The sequence below is a fragment of the Rhinolophus ferrumequinum genome, chromosome 4, assembly GCF_004115265.2.
Source record: "Rhinolophus ferrumequinum isolate MPI-CBG mRhiFer1 chromosome 4, mRhiFer1_v1.p, whole genome shotgun sequence".
NCBI classification, from domain to species: domain Eukaryota; kingdom Metazoa; phylum Chordata; class Mammalia; order Chiroptera; family Rhinolophidae; genus Rhinolophus; species Rhinolophus ferrumequinum.
Window position 1 is genome coordinate 61,798,717 of NC_046287.1, and position 21,594 is coordinate 61,820,310.

Genomic DNA, 21,594 nt, shown 5'->3' on the forward strand with positions numbered 1-21,594 from the left:
GAGCTGTGTACTTCATGGTGCTTCAAAGGTTGCTGGGATTAAAAAGTAGTTACAATCTAAAGGGCCAAGAGTAGGAGAATGGTTAAATAAATTAGTGGTCTTCAAATGAGGGAGTATTTATGGAGTCATTAAAGATGATGTCATTAAAGAGGTTTTTAATGCTATGGAAAATTAGTTGTATAGTAACATGTAACATTAACTGGAAAACAGATGTAAAATGTTTTATACAGATTGACCTCAACTATGTTAAAATAAACATGTGAAAACTGTTAACAATAGTCATATATATTAGTTACATTTATATTTGCCTCTCTATATTTTTTATGATTGCTTTTATAATCAGAAAACATGTTTAAAATGAAAATACAAATGAATAAGCTGTTTACTCAGATTTCCAAAGTGTGACATGAGTCTGTTCTGGAGTTTTCCTCCAACACCCATTCTTAGTCCTCAAAGAATTTCTCCAGGTTGTGAAAGAGGGCCAGACTCCAGCTCTGTGGCTATAGAGCTGAACTGGAATCTGATTTATGAAAAATGTGGGAGAAGTGAGTGGCAACAAACTTTAAAACAGTGCTTTGAGGTCTAAGAGAGGAAGCTTTTCTCTAGCCACTCTGGCCAGGGAGAGTATTTTTGAGGTTTTTGTCCAGGAAGGGCCTGGCTTGGGTTTAAGTGGGACATGGGGCAGGGTAGGGACAACAGGAACAGAGGCGGCAAGAGCTGATGGGGACTTCAGAAACCACCTAGGTGGACACCACCACTTTATAGATAATGACAATTACTATCTTGACTTGAGTGCCTCCTATGAGCTAGTTGTGCACAGGTGAGAGATGCTAGGTGCTGAACAGCTGACATTTTATTTAACTTTCACAACCAGCTCAGTGAGGCAGGTTTTATGATCTCCATTTTGCCAATGAGAAACCTAACCAACTCCCAAACAAAGCCAGGAAACTGACTTAGAGGAGTAAAGTGAGAGTCACAGGTAACGGGTGATAAGTCCAGGACTCAAAACCATCCTTTAAAAAAATTTTTTATCTCTGATGATAAGATTAGATAATCATCATGTATGGGGTCTTTACTATGTGCCTGACCTTGTGCTGGATGCTTTTCCTGCTTTGTATCTTTTAATGCTCTCCTTTAATGCTGTACAACATGTGGCATCTCTCACCTGTGAGCACACCTAGAGCTTTGGGCCAGGGCACTGGATTTCCTGCTTTCTTCACTCCCTGTCCCACCTACGTACCCGCTGGAGCTGTGTCCATAACATCTGTAAATACAAGTTCCCAGGCCTTGTGTTGGCACTGTTTTTTATTTTTTTCTTGCACACATGTAAAGACCTTTGAGTCGGCAGCTTGGTTTTTATAAGGTTGCTACTTCCTGCCCTTGCTTTATTACATCTGTTCTTTGGGGCATGGTGTTATAAATTGGGTATGTGATGATGTGTAATCACTAACTGAAAAGCCAATACATTTTCACTGTACTGGCAGCAAGACAAATAAAAGGCAAAATGAAAGGCTTGTGCTCTTTTGACAAAGGGAAAAGCACACAACACACATATTAAAGAAAAAAAAATCCGACTGCAAATGGAAAATGTTGTCATCTTAGGGGAGTTGTTTTCTCAGGGCAGTCTGGCTTGGGTTTGCCTCCTGGGAGTGGGGTGCCTGGTGGCTGGGAGGTGGGGAGGATGGAGGGTGATCTTTTAGTCCTCTTGGGAACCACATGATTATTAGGCTTTGTAAACCTCAGGCTATTGCTCCAGGCGCTATGAGATATGATTTGAGCAGCCTTTGAATGAGAACAAATTGGTCTGTGGTCTGAGGATAAAGGACAGAGAGACAGGAAGAGAGAGAGAAGCAGACATGTTCGTGTTTGTGTGAGTATATATAGTAGCGTGAGAGGTTCAGTAAACCGTCCTATCGATGCCGATGTATGTAGGACAGTGCAATCCGTATAAGACGGGCTTAATGAGTGATGACACTGAGTCCTGACTTGCTGATTTCACACAGTGGGGACTGAACAGGATGAGGGTGTGTGTGTCGGGTATGGTTTAAGAGCTTCTAGGAAAGAAGTCCTCCCCCACTCATATTCAGTAAACATGAATATTCATTCATATTCACCTTTGAGACCATGTAGAAATATAGTCTGTAGGACCATGGAGTTTTGTTTTGCTTTGCTTTTTTCTTCTCCAAAGCCCCAAGGAAAATGCAATCAAAACAGGGCTTGGGGGATAGACTTTTTTGAAATTGATTAAAGCAAAAGATAATAAGAATAATATATATTGTTAGTCTATAAAAGGTTTTGCCAGAAAAAAATCAAAGAGAAAAACTCTTTAGGTCTGGTAACTAATTATGTTCATGAAGTGAAGATGAATGTGAATAGAGAGATAAGGGTCTCTTGCTTGTAAAGAGGATTCAACTATGTGAGCAGTCTAGAAATTTGGACTTCAGTAGTTCTTCCAACACATTGACAGCATAATAATAATAATAATAATAATAATAATAATAATAATAATGTAATAATACAATTATAAATCACATTTATTGATTGCCTATATACAGGGCTGACCAAAGGTGAGAACCCAGTACGAATGACGAGGACCCAGTGGGTGGGAGGGAGGGGCTTGGGGCTATGTTATATATCAGTACACATCTGCCCTCTCTGGGGGCCCCCCATTTTTTTTCTGTGGATAAACCGGGTCTCAGGCATTTACTTTTCAAAATTCTTTCATAAATTATCTCCTTTGGTTTTGTTTAGAATCCTCTGAGGGAGCTAGGAAAGGCATTCCTGTCATTCCAGAATTCCGTATGGGGAAACTGAGACTCAAAGCAGGGTGGCTGACTCATCTATGGTCACCAGTGACAGAGCCAGGAACTAACCAAGGCCTTCCAAGTCCGGCTTTGGTCGTCTCTGAACCATCCTGGGAGAAGCTGCAAAGGAGATGAGACCACCTTAAGCCACAGGACCAGCGTATCCTAGGGTGTCTGCACCTGCCAAATAGTGCCACCCAATTTCAGTTCTGGAACATTTGTGCTTCGACCCCATTGGCACCCACGGAGTTCCAGGTGTGATAGCACGGGATTCCGCACGGGTTGGTGAGCAAGCCTGGCTCCTGTGAGGCTCACCTATTCGAGTGGCAAAACAAAGTAAACAATCTCTGTCTGCCGTCATTGGATTCTTGCACAGGGTGAAAACATAACATCTCTTTGGGACGCTATTTCACAATTGGAGATCATTTTCTGAGTTAAAGATGCTGGTTTCTTAAGTTATTTAAGATAGACCTTCACTTGATTTCATTAGAACCACACAATTTATGTATTAATATGCTATTTTTATTGTCTGTCTCTACTGCCCACTCCCCAATCTGAACGTAAGGTCTGTGAAGGCAGAATTTTTGGTCTGTTTTTTCACTTAACGATCTCAAGTACCTGACATTTATAAGTGTTCAATAATTGTTGTAATGACTGAATGATAAAATAAAGAGAAAATAGCAGAGGCTGACAGTCTTAAATACTATGTTTATGTTTATGGCCACTGAAGATAAAAAGATACCACTGCTTGATGTCCAATCGGTAGTTCAAATAGAGAAAAGAAATGGGAGAACCGAGCAAATGCATGGTCCACAGGACTCTAGGCACACAGAATCCAAAGGTACCCACACCCACTTGAGAAGATATATCGCTCAGATCCTTTCTTTAAAAAAAAAAAAATCAATTCTTTAGCAGAGATTGAGTAGTAAATAGGCAAGAAAAATTTTCTGTTAATTTTTTTCCAAGGTTGAATTTGGGAGTGAATTATTGAATGGACTGGTCCGCAAAAATAATAAATCAGTAGTTAAGAGTGAAATTCGTAGTTAAAAGGCAAAAGGCCAAATAATGACATAATAAAGATGATGGATGAAATCAGGAGTCAGCAAACTATGGCCCTGGGGCCAAATCCTGCCTGGTACCTGTTTTCGTAAATAAAGTTTTATTGGAACACAGCCAGGCCCATCCATTTACCATTGTCTATGGCTGATTTCATGGTACAGCAATAGAATTGAGTAGTGTGTGACAGAGCCTGTATGGTCTACTAAGCCTAAACTATTTACAATCTGGCCTTTTACAGAAAATGTTTGCTGACCTCTGGATTAAATAATGGTCCATCATGTTAAAGTCCAAAGAACTGAGCTGACAATGAAGTGAAAACTAAAACAATGATATCTTTTTGCTGGTAAACCTTAGCTTCTGCAAAGCATCATTATCCATCATAGAAAATTAATGTTGTTAATTTGAATTTTATTGGTTTGGTGGCTTTAATTATATTTCTTCTATAAATTTGTTTTTATTTTATATTTGCATAAGAGCTAGAAGCATAAGGATTTATACCTAGGTTAATGTTTGTATGTATTAACTTCCCTGTAAAATAACTTAAATCAACCCTATGGGAATTGGTGAGGTATTTCTTCCTTTAAATGCGTTCTCATCCTTTACTATTCAAATTTGAAAGTTGCTGGTTTAAAGGTATCTGGTACCGTAGGAGCTTGTGCCTAGGTTTTGCTAAGTTATACTGTGGTCATTGTTAATTGTCCTCCTCTAAATTTGTTTGGGCCGGAGAACAACATTCCTAAAATTTCTCTCCTTTCTAGTTTGATTTCTTAAGTGTTTGCCTTATAACTTGGAGAATTCAAGAGAGAAGAAACTTATTGGGAGGTAATTGCTTTTTTATCCTTTTATAATTTTAGGATGACTGGATTCTCATCTTTAAAAACGTGGGTCAAGTTGTCATGGTTGTGGCTTTAAAAGCATGGCTTGAAAAGACTCCTTGAGTCCAGTGGGCCTATATTTGGGGGACCTGGGGGCTAGAAGGCCTTTCCTATTGCTATTCTTTGGAGTAGGACTGATTGTAAATTCCCAAAGCTTGAATTTGACAAGCATTCAGTGTCTAATATAAACGTGCATGTTGCTTATAGAATCTCTGGATGTCTTAGGATCATGATATTTGAGAGCCAGAGGAAAGATTCAAGTTCAAAGAAATCAAGGCTTTTGCCCGGGACACAAAGTAAGAGTCAGAATTGGGATTGTATTAGCTGCATTAAGGAAACAAAAGACAAAAACCAAAAAAACAAAACAAGCCAGAAAAATCCCTTGACAAAACAAAACAGCTAAAGTTATCTTAGCTCTGAAGTTGAAGCGTAAAAACAACCGGCACTATAGAGCTAAAGATTTTGTTTATGACATTAACTCTGAAACGTCATCTATTTTTATTTTCAGCAGCTCTCTTTGATTTTGTCTTGAGTTGATGTTTATGGCTTATTTTATAGAACATGTTCTATCTACTCTTTGTTCTCTAAGTCTTACAGCAGGCTTTGATGGTGAGCAATAGGATTCTGACCTCCAGTTGGTAGAATTCAAATATTCTTGTAAGGATACAAGGCCATACGCCTCCTTGTCCCCTAATCTGAACACAAGCTCAGCCCCTCCCTGTGCAACCTCACTAGCTCAGCGCCGCCCCTCGGTCAGCACTGGAGTGAACTTTTGAAAACAAATCTGATGATGTTCCTTCTGCTTAATCCTTGCAATGGCTTTCCATCACTTCATGATGGAAAAAAACTCCTTGACGTGTGGGTGCAGTGCTCCCATCTCTCTGGCACCCTCCGACCATGGCTTCCCTTCCTTCCTCTTCCACTCCAGCCACACCAGCTGCCTCTAGATCCTGGTCCCCACTGTGCAGTCGTCCTTTTGCCTCGTGACACCATCTTATCTTTGAGCTCTCAGTTCAGGTGTCACTTCCTCAGGGGAGCCTCCTCTGCCCTTCCTGACCCAGGCAATGCCCCCTTTAATGTGGGACAGCACCATGCATGTTTCCTGAAGCACTGAATCACTATTGCAATTTTTCATTCATTTGTATCAAGTCCTACACTTGATGGTGAGTTCTGTGAGGCAGATATAGTGTCTTTTTCTCTATTGTAACCCCCACTCAGTGACTGGTACCTAATAGATGCTCAAATACTTGCTGACCCCTGAATGAATGAATGAGTGAATGAATGAAGTAAGTTCTGGCCCAGGGGTTGGGGGAAGGATCTTAGCAGCATGTTTGCCAGCAGAACATGTTGAGAAGATAATCCAGTTTGGAGTCACTAAGACCTTGATTTAAATGTCTTGGTAAGGTGGCCTCTCAGCCTCAGTGAATTCATCTGAAAAGGGGACTAAGTAACAACACCTTAGCACACAGGTAATTGTGAAGAGGAAGGAGGCAACACTGGGAAGTGGAAATACTGGGTCTTTCCTCCCTTCCCTCAGACACAGACACGGACACAGCCAGCGAGGCCCTTTTCCATTTCAGATAGGAGCTTGGTCAACTTCAGACCCCCAGTGCCCCTGGGCTCACCCGGTGATTTAGAAGCTGCTGGTGACCCAGCTCAGTGGGACCCACAGGGCAGGGCCAGGCTTCAGTCTGGCTCCAGGAGGCAGGCTTTGCGTACCAAGGCTCAGAGAGCAGTCGGGGTGGGGTGGGGGGTTGTGGGGGATCCTCTGAGGAAATGAGCTGGGCCTGGGAGGGCAGGGGTTAAGCAGCAGCCACTTAAGATGGGCCCATCCAGGGGTGTACCCGTTCATCATGATAAGTGTCATAGTAAAATCAATTCTCTGTGTACTTTTGGGAATTACAACTATCATTTTGGTGTGATTTATTTGGTGTATAACATGAACATGGCCATTTGTTTCATCATTCTGAAAGTTCATCTAAAATTGCTTTGAGTTTTTGGTTTTCGGGACTGACATGTCCAATTGTTATCGTCTTTCCTATGAAATATGGATCGAGGGATACACTGCTGCCGGCCTTGTTTCTTCCCTGGTTATCTGCTTTAGGTGGCAGAGGAAGTTTTATTGTTTTGATTTCCCTTCTCCTCTTATTGCCCTCCCCACACTGAATCCATCTTCAGACCAATATAAGGTTGAACCCCGGGCCTTGCCTCCCTGCCCACCCTTGGGACCTTGTCTCTCCTGCAAAGAAGGAAGGTGCTCTCTGAAGTGTCCTGGGCTCTCCACCCACTCCTGCAGCCTTCGCTGGGGGTCCTCTTCTTCCCATCGAGTCACAGTTCTGATCCTGGCTTGTAAGCCCATCTATTCCTGGGCATGGTTATTAGACGATCCCCGGGGTCTTGGGTCAAAATGGACTTGTTCGAGAGTTGTCCCAACCACTTAACTGGCTGTGTGACTTTGGGAAATTCCCTCAATTTCTCTGAGTTTTCTCACCTATAAAATAGAGATGGTAATAAGGTGAGCATGACATGAACTAATAGCTTTAGCATGTATCCAGCACTTAGCTAGGATGTAATAAATGCTACCTGTTTCTATCATCATCTCCCTTGGTTTCTGCTTTGAGCTAAGCTGTGTGACTGCGGTCTTACTTTGTCCCAATTGGAAAGTGGCCTCATGAGGTGAGTTGGAGGCCTGCAAGAAGATGGGAAACATAATGTGTGGGGTGAGTAAAAAAAACTGCCCTGGTGGGAGACAAAGGGTGCTCTTTGAGTTTTGGGTGTTACTGTATAATTGTTTCTTCCTTCTCTGTTTTGCTGATGGAAGCACTTGGTGTCTGGGCTCTTTGGGACAGGCTATGGGAGAATTCTGGGACACAGGGTGTAAGTGAGGTCAGAATACTGCCAGTCTTCCCCATCTGGCTGTGACATCTGTGGAGAGGCCTGTGGTTTATTCCTGAAGTCTTTTTACAATAATAATACCACCCACACGTATCACATGCACAGACCCCAGAAAAATCAGTGTTGGGATTTTTTTTCTCTCCCTGGGATACCTGTTCCATTTTCTTGAAATGGAGAGCTATCTTTGTATATATTCCTCCCGACTTTTAGGTCAATGCCTGGCTCATCCAGGACCATGATGCATGCTGTCAGGAACACTCGGTCACACCCCTCCTCCCCAGAGTCCTTGTATTTGCTATTCTTTCCATGGGAAATGTGTTGTCACCATTGCCTCACATCCACCTTTTCTCATCCTTCAAGATTCAAATGCCACGTCCTCCAAGAAGCCCTTCCTCATTCTCATGGGTTTTGGACTCCTCATTCCTTTTGCTCCCACGACTCTTTTCCTGCACCTCTGATTCAGCATCTGTCACTTTTTCCTTTGCAGCAAGGATCCTTGAATACACACCTTATTCTCTACCCAATTATATTTCAGTTCCTTTGGAGGCGGGGCTGTGTCTTTTGCCTCTGATATCTAGCTTGGTGCCTGGCACAAAACAGACTCTTCATGCGTTTTTCTTGACCGTTAAGTGACTGGACAGAAAGTGTTTATGCCTTGTTGTTTCTGAAGAGCCTTTGTGGGATCTGGCGTTTACAAACTTACCTGCCATCTGGCTCTTCTTCCCACTTAGAAGTCTTAGACTTGACTCTGGGTGATGATTTCTGCTTGGGGAAGCCTTTGCTTCACATCTCTCCTGTTCTCCAGAAGTGATGAGCTATCTCAAAGTCCCACGATGAAGACATGGGCTCCTTGTGGGTGGTAAGGGGAGGATGCTGCCGTGAGGACTAAAAGACCAGGAAATTGAACGAGGAGAGTCCAAGGGGAGAAGATTTGCCTGAGGGAAGGGGCAGGGACAAACTTCCTGGGAGCCAGTAAAGAGGATGGTGGGTTTGACGTCATACAGTGATTCGGGCTTAGTTCCCATTAACAGGAAGAAGGAGACCATTACCAGGAGCTATTGTGTTGGCATTAAGGACTCCTAGCCCCAAGCACGGAGACAGCCGCCTCCCGGGAGAAAGTCAGCAGGGCCTTCTTAAGACAGATGTGTGTTGCTCTCTCCCCTCTTCCTCTTGCTCCAGGGGGAGGGAGAGAACGTCTCCCCAGTTACTTCAATTACATGGATGACTGGGGAGAGCTTTAGCACAAGTAATGGAGCCATGTGCTTGGACTGAAGGGGTGGATAGCTCCCCCCTCCCTCCTGCCCTCCCCTCAGGCTGCTTAAATGGGCACCATTGACCTTCGAAAGGCATGTCACTAATGCAGGTGTTAACCTTAATGCCACTCACTTGGGCCTGTCATTAGCACTCATGCCTGTGACAGGTGTTTGTTGTGGCCCTGGCAGGAAGGTCAGTACCTTGGAGTTGCTGAGTTACCCAACTTAAAGTCGACACTTGAGGGTTGGCAAATGGCCAGGCTCAAGTTGGCTGCAGTGTGGCCTCAGGGGAGGGCCGGGTGGGGTGGGGACAGAGCGGGCTCTGGGAGTGCTCAGAGCTGGGAAAAGCATTTAATGCCCGACTGCTTTCTGAGAGACTCTTTTTTCTCCCTTCTCCGCCACCATGGCCCTCCCCTGGAGGGTCACAGTGGTGACCTGGGCCTCCTGGCTAGGGGACAGCACTCGGACAAGTCTAGGACACTTCCACTGCCTGCCTCAGCCAAGGAACTCCAGAAGGCTGCTGGGCTCCTGCCCGGCAGTTCTGCTCTTTGGAGATGGGCCTTGGGCAGGCAGGGAGGTCCCCACGGGCGGAAAGGCTGTGATTTTAGCTCCAGTAGGGACTAGGCCTCATAGGTGCTGCCCTGGTGTATACCTTGCCTGCCTGGGGGCCTTGCTGGATGGCCAGGTGTAAAGCCCAGATGGCGTGGAGGAAGAGGACAAGTTGTTTGTTCAGCTTCTTTCTGTACCTTAGGGGAGGGGAAGTCTGGGAAATGCGTGCAGCTCAATCCATTGGTGCTGAGTATTAGAGATAAAAGAGATTCTGGGGTTCATTTAATTCACTATTTCTCAAGTTTTTTACTACCCATTCTGTCATAAGCAGCTATCCGGAGTCATTTCTGTCATAGCAGTTGTGGCTTGAATTCTCTGTACCTTCTTTGTCTTTTACTTTTGGGATTAATATTAATAGTAACAATACTAATCAATGACAACAGCTTCCACCACCAGTTGCATTTATTGCATGTTCATCGCATGCGAGGAATTTTGCATACATTCTGCTGTTTAATTATTATAATAGTACTGTGATGTCGGTGTTGTCACCCTCACACTATTGCCGAGCAAACAAATGCCAGAGAGGATATGTGACTCGCTTAAGATGGAGGCAGGGTTCGAACCCAGGTCCGAATAACTCCGGGGTCACTCCGCCACTCTCCTTTGCTACTACTGTTGAGCATGCAGTTTGTGAATCACTCTGTGCTTTGTGTCAGGAGAGGCTGTCGAGCTCCACCAGATCAGAGAACTGAGGCCCAGAGCGTTGAAACGGTTCACTTGGGGTCTCACACCCAGCTGGGACTGAGCTGGGACTCATCTTTACCCATCCGACGAATGACTTGGTTGTGCCAGCACTGTGCTGGACCATGTCGGGGGTTCCCAAAAGAGTAGAGTTGGCTCTCTGTCTCCATGGGTTTTGCATCTGCAGATTCAACTAACTGAGCGTGGAATACAGTATTTTTGATTTATGGTTGGGAATCCGTGGATGCGGAGGGCCGACTGCATGCATTGTTTTAGGCCATTTTATATAAGGGACTTGAGCACCCACAGATTTTGGTATCCCCCATAGATACTGAGGGATGATTGTATGTCCAATACTCCATTGGCATTTGTTGGAAAAATCAGACTATACTGACAGGTAACTTTTATTAGCTTTTCTTCTGAGTCAGGCATTTTTTTTTTTTTTTTAACATTTACCTCTCATAACTATGAGGTATGTATGTAGTCATAATCCCTCTCTTATGGTAAGGAGAGCAAGGCTCAGAGATGTTAAGCAACTTATCCGTGACTACACAGCTAAGAAGGGGGAGATGGGACTCAAACCCACATCTGGCTTACTGCAGAGCCCTTGTGCTCATACTTCAAACACAGAGAAAACAACTGGAGAACCATGCAGGCTAAGCTTCAAGGACCTGACTCTATGACGGTACATCAGAGAAAGGAGAAGATGTGTGGGTGACAGGGATGGGGGGATTGGGGGAGGGGAGCTCCTCAGAGGAACTGGTACTTGAGCTGGGTTTTGATTTTTTTTTTAAATTATTATTATTTTTTTAATTTATTGGGGTGACTGGGTTTTGATTTCAAATGGAGAGAGTCTGGGAATGGTGGCCTCGGTGGAAAGGACATTCCAAATAAAGGCTGGGAATTAGGAAGGGTACATTGAGCGGCTGTGTGTCTGCTCGATGATGAAGGGCCCCTTCTCTGCCTGACCGTCACTTCTTCATCTTTAGCTACTATCACCTTATGGGTTGATCCCAAGCTATTCTTTTGAGCAGCTAAGAAACATTGCTAATTAGGAGATAACGAATGTTTATATATCATGGGAGCATGTGTGGCAAGAGTGGAAAAGCGTTCAGTTTGGAACTGGATTTAAGTCTAACACTGTCACTTACTAACTGTATGTCTTTGAGGGGCTCAGTCAGGCTGAGTTCTATTTTATCATCTGTAAAAACTGGATAATAACAATTAGCTTATCTACCTGACAATGTAATTTTTGACAATCAAATGAGATAAGGTTCAGGTAAGAAGCACTTTGTGAGTTGCAAATTGTCCCAAGTTATGGTTATTAATTAAATGTGAATGTTTGGGAATGAACAGGTTCTGTACATATATGTGTATTTAAGTGGTTATGATTAGGTTTTTGTCTTTAACTATAAATGTGAATATTGACACCTATGCATATGGAGTGTGTGTATGTGTGTGTGTGTCCCCGTCCTGTGGTCTTAGCAGCACCATTACCCAGCAAGAGACCCCAGGAGAGACAACCTTTCACTGTGTGAATCCATGTCCCAGGCACAGTGGCTCCCACTCACTGTCTTGTGGCCTCCCAGTGGGTTATTGGGTTCGTGAGTCTGTTGCCATGATAACCATGTTTAACCTTTAACAGCCTGGATTAGAACTGAGGTGTGCTGGCTCCACCGCTGCTGCTGCTCTTTCCAGAAACGGGAAGGGGCGTTTTTAAATGCAGTGGAGGCTGCTGGTGTCCTGGAGAAGCCCTTGCCAGGCCGACACCTTCTTCCTGGGGCCACCCCAAATCCCTATCTCCTTAGCCCCTTCTGACTGGCCAGCTTTGCAGAGGACTCACTTTGCTTCCTCTAGGTCACTGTGGGCACCTCCCAGCTCGCACCTGAGGCTGACACCACCCAGGCTCCTGACTGCTTGGCCAGGAGTCTCCTGGCCTTTTAGGGTCTCTATTGTAGACTTTGTCCTCTGAACCCTAACCCTGTTCTCAAGGGGGTAGGGTTAGAAGAGTGGCTTGCTCCTTTCTTCTCAGCCAACTCCTCGGGCACTCACCCTCTGGCTTACACACAGATGACAGGGAAGCTACCAGTAATGTAGCTCTGCCAGCTCTGGGGCTCCACCTGGAGAGGAAGCCCAGCGGGAGACCCTCAGTCAGCCACTGTGGGGGGCGGGTAGGGGAGGATGACAGAAGTTTCATTACTCATTCAGCCACTGTATGGTTGGTTTTAGGTCCTGCTGGACTTGTGTTACACACTCCTCTGCAGGGAACCAAGATCTCTCAGAGAGGTTTGGACTTTCTGTTGAGAATTCTACATCCTGCGTTTGCCCTCACGCTCAGAGTGGAGCTTGGTTGACCTGTTGATGGACTTTGAGGCGCATGTGGTAAGCCCTGGGCCTGGGAGGCATGTAGATGGTTGATTGTCATTTCCTACCTGATACTGACACCCTGATAATTACACAATTTACAGCAATGAACATGCCTACAGATAAGGCCTGATAGTCTATGCACATATAGGACACACCCAAAGATAGCACTGTGCATATATTGATGGAGGTATAACTAATTTTACTTTGATTATGGAATGATGTACACCTATTGTAAGAAATTTTGAAAATGTACACATGTGTAACGAAGAAATAAAAATAACCCGTCAGCTTACTTATTGAAAGAGAGTAGCTGCTATCATTTTGTGGCACTTCTTCCCATTCTCTCTCTTTCTCTGCCTAATATGCACATATGACATATATGTCTGTTGTGTGTATAATATATATGTATATGTATTGAACATTCTTCTGGTTTTCCCCAAATCAGAGAAGTGCAAACCAGAGACCTAGGAGTTACTCTTCTCTCCCCGCTACCTCCCTCTCCCCACCTCTTACCACCCTCTTCTTCACCGAGTCCTACAAATTATGCCTCTCTCATTGTCTCCCAGTCCACTTCTCTCTAAGCTTCCATGCTGTCCCACTTGAGTTACTGCCATGGCTCCTAACTGGTCTACCCACGTCATACCCTCCTCTCCCTTCAATGTTAGCACAGCCACTAAGTTCTTTGGTGTAGACTGCCTGGCTCTGCCTCTTATTAGCTGTGCAAACTTAGGCAAGTTACTTTCCTTCTCTGAGTCTCATCTTTCCTATCTCACGTTGACCTCAATTGAAACATTTTCTATTCATGTCTTCCACACATCAATCTTATGCCTTTTCCATCTTAACTAAATACTTAATATGCACTGTGGCGGTACTTCTGCAGTCTGAGGTGTGACAGCAAAACTAGCACGAATTTCTTTTTTCTTCTTCACAATTTCACAGAGAGATTTGTTCTTCCTGTAGATCTGTCTTAGCAACCTCAGCAAACGATTATTTTTCTTTCCTTATTAAGTCGAGAACTTTCACCTTTTCACTTAAAGGCAATTTCTACAGCTTCTCTTTGGCATATCTGAATTGCCAGCATTACAACTTTTGCACTTTGGGGCCTATATTAAGTAAAATAAGGGTTATTTGAACACGAGCACTGCAACCCAGACAGCTACTACCCAGATGGGCAGGTAGCATATACAGCACAGAGACACTGGACAAAGGGATGAGTCACATCCCAGGTGGGAAAGAGCAGGACAGCCTGAGATTTCATCACATTACTCAGAACAGCAAGCAATTTACAATTTATGAACTGTTTATTTCTGGAATTTTCCATTTAGTGTTTTTGGACCACAGTTGACTGTGGGTAACTGAAACCGTGGAAAGCAAAAACTGGATAAGAGGACTAGTGTATTATCTTCTCTCTGCTTGAAATACTTTCTCCTTTCCATCCTCTCACCTGTAATGTGCTGATTGTACATGTGCTTTGTTCCTCATGTTTTTCTACTATAAATAACATAAGTATGTCTTTGCACATAAATCTTCATGCAGGCCTCTGATTATGTCCTCAAAATAAATCCTTAGAAGTGGAATTTCTAGGTCAAAGATTATGAACATTTTAAAGGTGCTTGATGAATATCACCAGGTCACTTTCTAGAAAGTAAACACATTCTTTTTAGTCTTCTTGCTATATGTCCCTTTCCTGGGTTTCTGTGGCATTTTTGTTTGAGTCTTTTATCTAGCAATGATCACATCTCCTTTATATTAGGGTTTTTTGTTTACTCTCTGTCTCCTTAACTAGACTGTAAACTAATCAAGGGTAGGGGCTGTATCTGATTAATCTTCACATCTCCCTAGAGACTTAGTCCATGGCAGGTGCCCAGTGAACATTTGCTGAACTGCACTGACTTGAACTTGTGAGTTGCTGTTAGTCCCTTTGCACAGTGGGATGGAAACCAGAAATCCAGATGTTTGGTAATAAATCAGGAGGTCCCAAAATGTCTAAAAAGAGGGGGAATCCAACACTCAAAGAGTCTCTCTCTCTCTCTCTCTCTCTCTCTCTCTCTCTCTCTCTCTCTCTCTCTCCCCCTCTGGCCTAATCTGAGTGAGAGAAGAACCCAATTGAAAAGTTGCGTTTCCTGTTTCTGAGTGGAGGCATGGTGATGTGTGAAGTAGCAGTGGCTCAGGTGGGCCCTGGGAGTGGTGCAGCCCAGGCCCTGCCCATGCCAGGCTTACTGTTTTCTTTGGGGGTGGGGTGGGGAGAAGCTCCCAGAACCAGAAACTTGCTTACTTTCCCTTGCAAGGCAAAGTCTTCCCTTTGCCCGTCCTGTGTCCTGCCTCTTAGTGGCTGGCAGGAGAAGGCAGAACAGATGGCTCCTCTTACTGGTTTCACTGGAGGTGTGCTTTTCTCACGCTCACCTCCAGGGCTATAGGTGCTCCTGCTGCAAGGGACCTTCAGGACATGGAGGCTGGGTTCTGCTGATTCCTGCTCCTCTTAGGGGTGGTTTACTGGACACTGAGTACTTAGAACTTTCAGCTCAACTTTTCTGAAAAAGCCTGGTAAGAAGTCCCGATGCCCCTCAATGGCCTATTGGCCTCTGGGGTCTGTGTTTGCTGCCTGCTCAGGAGGTGCCTCCACCCCGAAGAGAAGCACTGAAAGCTGCAGTTGGGATGTTTGGTCTGGAAAAGCTGTGAGGCTACACAGGTAACTGCCCTCCTAGTTTGGGATGGGGACTTGGAGACCTGGATTACGCCAGCCTGGCCTCTTATGGCCTATCTGGGCTCTCTGCGATGTTCCTATGTATGTGACACACGTTCACTCCCTGTTGTGAGTGTGTTACAAAGAGAAACTCGTTCCATCATCTCCCAAGCCCTGTGGGGTAGATGCTGTTATCCTCATTTTACAGACAGGGGTAGCTGAAACTCAGCGAAGTCACAAGCTCATGAAAGGCTGAACCAAGAACTGAACCAGGCAGTCTGCTCTCTGAGAGGGGCTGAAGGCTGGCTGGAGGTCCCTGGGTCCTGGCTAGGCTCTGTGAGCCTAGGGGTATGCATGTGGATATGTGTATGTGTGTGTGTGAATGTATCTGTGTGTCTGTGTGTGCCTGTGTGGAGAGAGACAGAGACAGAGACAGAGAGAGAGAGAGAGAGAGAGAGAGAGAGAGAGACAGAGAGAGAGAGACAGAGAGAGAGAGAGACAGCGCTTTGTCCAGCCTAATGCAGAGGCTCTTAGTGCCTGGAAAATACCAATGATGCAGTGTGCAGTGTTGTTTGGTCACACAGTGCAAAGTGGAAAGGGCTTAGCAGTAAGCCAGAGTTCTGGCTCTGCACCTTATTATCTGTGTGACTTCAGGCACACTGTTTGACGTCTCGGAGTCTTGCTTTCCTTATTTGTAAATGGACCTGGTATCTACCTCATAATGTTGTTATAGAGATTGCATGTATTTATTTAGGTCAATGGTTAAGGACAGTGCCTAGCACATGGTAATCTCTAAAATAAATATTGTCTTCACCTTTTCAACCACTCCAGGCAAGCTGAGGGGTAGAGGGAGTGTACCCTTTCCTCCACTTTTCAGAATCTTCTCTCTCCCCAGGTACCGTGTCCTGTCACTTACTCTGCAAAAACTTTGATTGCATTGGCACCACAGTATCATCACAGGCTTTATGTCTTATTCCTCTTATCAATTTTTACACTGAATAAAGGAGGAGAGGAGGAGAAAAAAGCTTAACCCCAAAGTACAAGACTTTAAAAAGGGCAGGAGACTTCTTGGTGCCTCTCAGATGCCTACCACCTGACTATTCTGCCTGCGTTAAGGCAGATTCTGGAAAAGCTTCACCTTTCCCTGCCTTTGGACATGTGCTTGGAGCCTTTTCTCAGAGCCCACACTCTCTCCTTTGTCCCTGGGCACCATCCACTTGGCTCCGGACCATGCCTTGCCTGGCTGAGCTGCCCTCGGAGCTGTCAACACGAGGTGTATGTGCTGGTATGCCGGCCTGGGGGCTTTGGAGAGGAAAGGTGCGGGGAGCAGGCAAGAATGTGCTAGGCTGGTTTGCATTACCTGCCAGCATCGAAACCGCCTGTAAATCATGGTGCACAGCTGAGGGTGCCCAGAGCTGGGGTGAGAAGGGGATGTGAGGCTGGGCTGTCATGTGGAAGGGAGCAGGCGTGGCTCTCAGGCCAGTGTGTGGAAGCTCCAGGCAGGCTGCTTTTAGCTCAGGGTAAAAACAAAACAAAAAAACGAGTTAAAATTATTTAATGCCGGGATAGTCTGCTGTAAGGCGGTGAACTCCCCACCCTTACAGGTATTCCAGAAGCTGATGCTTACCCTCTAATGCTGTGATTGTAGGGATTCTTGTACACAGAGTGAGGTGGTTCCTTCCAAACTTGAGATTCCCCAAGCCTGGGACTAGATGCCCAATCTGCGATTTTAAAACTCGAGGGTATAGGCATGGACTTCTGTTTAATAACATGTATGTTACTAACCATGTGCCGGGCTCTGTTCTAATCGCTTACAGGTATTAACTTGTTTTTTTTTTTTTTTTTTTTTTTTAAAGATTTTATTGGGGCAGGGGATCAGGACTTTTTTTTATTGGAGAACAGTGTGTACTTCCAGGCCTTTTTTCCAAGTCAAGTTGTTGTCCTTTCAATCTTAGTTGTGGAGGGTGCCGTTCAGCTTCAAGTTGTTGTCTTTTCAGTCTTAGTTGCAGGGGGCACAGCCCACCACCCCTTGCGGGAGTCGAACCGGCAACCTTGTGGTTGAGAAGATGCGCTCCAACCAACTGAGCCATCTGGGAGCTCAGCGACAGCTCAGCTCAAGGTGCCGTGTTCAATCTTAGTTGCAGGGGGCGGAGCCCACCATCCCTTGCGGGACTCAAGGAATCGAACTGGCAACCTTGTGGTTGAGAGCACTGGCCCATGTGGGAATCGAACCGGCAGCCTTCGGAGTTAGGAGCATGGAGCCATCTAACCGCCTGAGCCACCGGGCCGGCCCAACAGGTATTAACTTGTTTAATGCTCACACTAACCTTAGGAGTTAGGGGCTCATGTTTCCATTTTATAGATGGATAGACAGGGAACTTGTCTAAGAGCTTCCAGCTAGTCAGTCTGACTCCAGTCTATTCTCTTAACTGTGCTTCTACTGTGGTTCTATCGGAAGTGTTTGTTTCTAGGAGGCCTGGTTGCTGTATCTTGGACGGAGCATCTGGCCAAGTCCAACAGCAGACAAGCAAAGTATGCTGGATGAGCAGGCCCTTTGAGGAGTTCTTTCTGCAGGGATATCAAATAACCCAAAGGATATGGTGACAGACAGGATAACACCCAGGTGACAGAATTGAGGAGATGTACCCTCCTGAAAGGCAGGAGGGTCACAGTGATACAGAATCTGGAGACTTGAAAGTCCGGGTAGGCAAATGACCACAGGGATGTCTGTTATTCATCATGGAACTCCATGAGTTAGGGAACAGGGAAGGCACTCTGCCAATCCAGGGGATGTGGAATTTCACTGACAAGGCAGCTCAGGCCCCAGACAAGGAGAAGATGTGGCATCAGAAGTGGCAAGTGATGTCAGAGCATTCAGGAAAAAGGACTTGATGTGGAGCCCCAGGTCTGGACTGAGAGCAGCTGCCCCAGGAAGGCAGGACTGGCTTTGGAACTCAGAGACGGGGGTTTAATCCCCAGATCTGCCCCTTTTGCTTTGACCAGGACAGCCTGGTTTAACCTCTCCGAGCTTTGGTTTCCTTATCTTAAACAGTGAGTAATGCTAACTATCTTGCATGATGGGTGGGGGGCAGATCAAATCACATAATATTTGCTTACATAGAGACTTGCAAATATAAGGTGCTAACCAAATGTCCTTGTGTGTCTTTCAATAACTCTTGTCCTGGATGGGGATTGATCTTAGAGACTGAGGGTGGGACCCAGCCAGAAGATGAGTATGTGGAGGAGGGGCTGCAGAAGGTAAGAGGCTGGAGAGCTCTGGAGGGAAAGGCCAGGAAGGTGGAGCCACTGAACAAACCGCCTGTCCACCCTGGTGTCAGCAACTCCTCCCTCCCCCACTGGGGTCATCAAGTTAGTCAGTGGCTTTGCAAGACCTTTGGGTGTTAACCCCTGGAGCAGGTAACTGGAGGCTTCGGAAGGGGAGGCCACCAAGGACCTACCTGGGATTTCAGGTTAATGCATTGAAAATCACACCCAGAGCCAGGGAGCAGGTGGGCTCTGGTCAACAAAGCTTGCCCTCGGCATTCACTCCACAACCCTTCTAGCATGTTCTCTTTTGTCTGCAGGCACTCTTCATCTCTTCATCCGTAAAATGAGTGGATTTGGATTAGAGGATGACTAAGGCTATTTATACACCTCCCCTGGCCTTAAAGATCAAATGTTTTATTTTTCTCTTAATCTGAACATTTAGAAGAATCACTTCCAAGTTAGAGGTCTATGTTTAATACAGATGGACTAACAGAAAGAATCACAAATTGAAAGTAATGATAGTAAGAACAGGAACCTTAGATCTAGAGTGTTCTAGAGTGCTCTAGAATTGATGATGTTGCCTCGTGGTCTTTGGTTTAATATTTCTAATATTCCATTTTGTAGATGAGGCTGCTGAGGGCCAGAGGAGTTAAATGACTTGCTTGAGGTCACTCAGGCGATTAGTGGTCAAGTCAGGCTCTAACCCAGGGTTTTCCAGTCGCAACTCTCATACAAAGTAACTGTGCGAAGGCACTGCCCATATCTAGGCCTCAATCTCCCCATCTATAAAATGGGCAGATTGTCTCTCTAGCCATACAATGTTATGATCTTATGATTTCTCTGTCCTTGAGGGTGTGGGGCTTTCTCTTGGTGCTGGCTGGTAAATATCTGTCTTGGTCTCCAGACAGTTTGGAAATCACCCTATTTCTTCCTCTCATTGTTAACATGACTGCTGCAAGCAAAGACTTGGAAGTAGGCCCTGGAGGGTGGCCTCGCTGATGGCTCTGGATTCTCCTTTCACTGCGTAGGCTGTGCAATCAGCTGTTTCAAAATCGCAATGCTTTGGATTGTAAGGAACTGTAGAGGTCATCTTGTGTCCGGAAAGGCCTTGCTTGGTGGCTGTTTTAGTCCAAGTCCTTGCCTTCAGGAGGATGGACCAGATGACCTAATAAAGTTCCTAATAAAACTGCCTGGGCAGATCCCCAACCTCCTTCTTCTTTAAAGTCTCATTGAAAAAGGAATGTCTACAGCAGTCCCTGGGTAACACATTACAGTGTTTCACAACCCTCCTAGCCAGGAAGCTGTTCTTAATGTTGAACCTTAATCCCTCCCGCTGTAATTTAAGGCCCTTTCCTCTTGTTGAGTGCAAATGAACAGCTGCTCACGCTCATCGTCTGACATCAGCTATTTCTCAAGGTGACCCTGTGAGACAGGCCAGGGTCATTAGACCCAATTTGGTGCTCAGCAAATATGTATTTATTCCTGTATGCACGGGCTGGAGGCTGGTTGGTTGGGCACGATGAAGAGTTGCAAGTTTTTCAGGGTGTTTCTTTGGAGGTTTATCGTTGATGTCTGTATTACCCTAGGGATGGCAGAGGGCAGAGACTCCGCCCTTAGGCTGCTTTGTGAAGGTCCTTCTTCCGCTCTCCTCCATGGCAGAGGCCGCCTTCTGGACAGGAACTGTTTTATGGATGAGACTTTAAACTGGAGGCAACCAGTCTGAGGAAGCGTCCAGTTGAAAGCATCTGGCTGTTTCTTTGCCTTGGATACAATTGTGTATTGGGGATATCTTTCCAATCGGCAAAGCTGGGACCACAAGGGCACAATGGTTCCCTGCCCTCCTGGGGCGGGGACCAAGTTGAGAGCAAGGGGAAGAGCTATGAGGGTTGTGTGACCACAGGGAAGTTGTCCTTGCCTTATGTCCTCGCTGGAGGCAGGGGTGAAACGTAACCTAGCAATTTCCCAGCCCCACCATCACTAAGCACAACAGTATCGACAACAAGAATAGACAACAAAAGCCAAGTTCCTGCGGGGTGAAACGTGCCCTTCTCAGCTCAAATCTTATCGGGTTCTTGCTCTCTTTCTGGTCTATCTGTGTTTACAGAAACTCCGATAACACGTTTGGAAGAACAGGTGAGCAAGGATGAGAGAATTTCAGAGGCCTGGGCCAGCACCTCCACCCCTTCCTGGTTTAACTTTTGACGGGATCTTCACATCTGCCTGAGCAGTGTTGCTTGTGGTTTCAGAAGCCCCAGTTCCTGCACCTGCTACACGCCTCTTCCCAAAGGGCAGAAGACTTTGCTTGATGAGAGGACTGTAAGGCCCAACCTGTCCCTGGAACCCCCTCCTGGGCTCCTGTTCTCCAGGAGGCTGCATTCCCATCCATAAACCTCCTCCTCTCCAGATGTTTATCAGAGGCCTGGATGAAAGCTGTCCATGTTGTAAATCTCTCTCTGTGGCTGTCAGGCCCCAGGGCAGCTGAAGAAGGTTGACAGCCCTTTGGGCCACAAAGGAAAAAATTTGCTCTACTCCACCTACTCCCATCTCTGCCAAGAAGCTGTCCTCTTAGGAGCCACTGCTGGCCTTCCATTCCTGGGAGCTGCTTGTTTGTGGTGAGGGAGAGAAAGCAGAGGCTTTGAAAGAAGGGGGAGGCAAGGGAGAGGGGTGCAGGCAGTGACCCGTGTGTGTGTGTGTGTGTGTGTGTGTGTGTGTGTGTGTGTGTGTGAGAGAGAGAGAGAGAGAGAGAGAGAGAGAGAGAGAGAGAGACCGAGTGCCTTCACCTGAGTGGTTGTGAAATGCTTTACTGGTGCCTTCATAGGTGGATAGAGGGGTGGTGAAAACTGAAACTCAGAGCCACAAACACCCTCAAGGACCCTTGAACACAACCCCTCAGCAGGTTGAAGGACTTGCTCACATCTCACAACTCGGGCTCATTAGGGAGGCCAGACCACAGAACCACCCTCCTAACTCCCAATCAAGAGGAGAGTATCCAGGCCCTAGGAATCATCCATCAAGCTTCGAAACATTGAGAAAGGGCTGAGACTGGGGAGAAAGGGCCACTATGCTTTAGAAAATCCCTCCTCGCCCTTCTTCAGCATTCA

General features: G+C 45.7%; 1 long non-coding RNA gene across 3 annotated transcripts in view; it reads left to right on the forward strand.

Annotated features, from left to right (window-relative positions):
* Positions 1–21,594, forward strand: part of LOC117021328 (uncharacterized) — a 131,994-nt gene that overhangs the window by 62,251 nt on the left and 48,149 nt on the right. The window contains exons 2-4 of one of the 3 annotated variants that reach the window (XR_004422843.1): positions 12,406–12,558; positions 16,122–16,499; positions 20,598–21,105. This is a non-coding gene — a long non-coding RNA (uncharacterized LOC117021328). Of the gene's footprint in view, positions 1–12,405; positions 12,559–16,121; positions 16,500–20,463; positions 21,106–21,594 lie in introns of those variants that run through there. The other 2 variants (XR_004422844.1, XR_004422842.1) reach the window with 2 other exon arrangements.